This window comes from Microtus ochrogaster, chromosome 26 (genome assembly GCF_000317375.1).
Source record: "Microtus ochrogaster isolate Prairie Vole_2 chromosome 26, MicOch1.0, whole genome shotgun sequence".
In the NCBI taxonomy this organism is placed as follows: domain Eukaryota; kingdom Metazoa; phylum Chordata; class Mammalia; order Rodentia; family Cricetidae; genus Microtus; species Microtus ochrogaster.
This window is the reverse complement of record NC_022025.1, coordinates 4,100,345-4,102,170: the sequence shown is the minus strand read 5'-3', so window position 1 is coordinate 4,102,170 and position 1,826 is coordinate 4,100,345.

Here is a 1,826-nt window from a genome sequence, read left to right as displayed (position 1 = left end):
AGCAACATAAGCATAAAAATCTAAAGGTTACTGCCAGAAAAAGCATTTCATCTGGGAAAGGACCTGTGTGAACAGGATTCACAGGAAAAAAAAAGACGTGAGAGTTTACGGCGGGCACAAATGACTATTTTACACCATCGTATAAGAGACGCGTAGGTGCTTGTTAAAAACAGAGTCCTGCGGCCTTCAGATTCTGGTTCTGCATGCTAAAATAATTGACTGGGAGGCCGTTGGGCTGAGGCAGCTCCAGGCACTGTGTGCTTGTGTGTAAGCAAACTGAAATCCAGCACAAATCAAAATTCATTTCAAATGGGGTTAACTTAGTCACCTAATTCCCGTGGAGAGGGGGAGAGGAAGCTCTCCAGAAAACCTATTGTGTGCTGTCCTTGTGACTTGCTGGGCTAATTTCTTTCTGATGACCCATCTCATGTGACTGCAGTAATCGCACCAGACACGTCTTCACAGGCTGAGTGGCACCTGACACTATAAAAGCTACACTTGAGCATTTAGTACATACTTGATTCTGTAGAGAAGTAGTTGAAGCATTACCTGCTGCTTGAGACAACAGGAGTTTAACACAGATTTAAAAGGCTTGGGAAGGTTTTGCATGCACTTGTTTTCCATACATCTTTCTCTAGGAAGAGCGTAGTCCTAGGTCTGTGATGGGCTGAGTTATGTGGAAGTCCTAAGTTGCTCATCGGTGTTTAATGCTGCTCTATTCACTATGGTAGGAGACGTAAGTGACCTAGATACCCTCCAACAGATGAGCAGGTAATGGAAATGCTGAACCTATAAAAAATGGAATACCATTCAGCTGCAAAGAAAAATGAAATTTCAAGATAAATGGATAGAACTAGAAAATATTATATTGAGTGAGGTAATTCAGACCCCAAAAGACAAATGTCTCACGTTCTCTGTCATCTAGGTCCAGCTTCAGATGTGAGACTAGAACCTAGAGTGTGAATCAAGAGATGGGAAAAAGGGGGTTTAATTCAGGACAGAAGAGGGAGGTCACTACAGACAGACAGGGACGGAGAGGGACAAAGAACACTGAGAATGTCTGAAGAACCCTTAAGGAATAACATCATTTTATACTTATCTAAAACTGTGCATCCATATATCTTTTGTGTATGTCTTGAATGAAGCTATATCACTTGGGTTGACAGCACTCCTGACAAGAGCCATAGACTAACAAGAAATCCAGTATGAAGCATGAGAAACCTCCTTTTGTATTGTTGGTCAGGGGAGCCCAAGAGACTCCCCCAAACAATACAGGCTATTACTATTGCAATGTCCTTTGCCTCCCAGAGGTTAAAAGCAAGTCTCTATTTGCTGACGACACCACACACTCCAGATACAGGACTTGGAAGATTTGAGGCAGATAGCACCTGAAAGCCTCCTCCCTGGGGACCAGTTTTCGTGGTGCCAGGAAGTGCTATGTAAACTGTTGAAGTAGGAAAGAAACTTGTGGTCCTAACCAGCTGTGACTCCTGGGAATTACCACAAGGACAGGAATGGCAAATTAGCTCTAAAGGTGCCACCGTGGAACTCCTGTCTTTGGTGGTAACCAGCAGTTGCTTAATAGGACTTAAGTCTGCTTAACTGGAGGAAAATCCTGCCTGCTACTGAAAACCTAGCCAGATTCCTCAGGGCTGGTGAGATCAGGAATATTACAACATAACCTACTATTACCATGTTACTTGATCAACATAATTTCTTTTTTATTTATTTATTTATTAATTAAATATTTCTGCCTCCTCCCCGCCACCGCCTCCCATTTCCCTCCCCCTCCCCCGACCAAGTCCCCCTCCCTCCTCAGCCCAAAG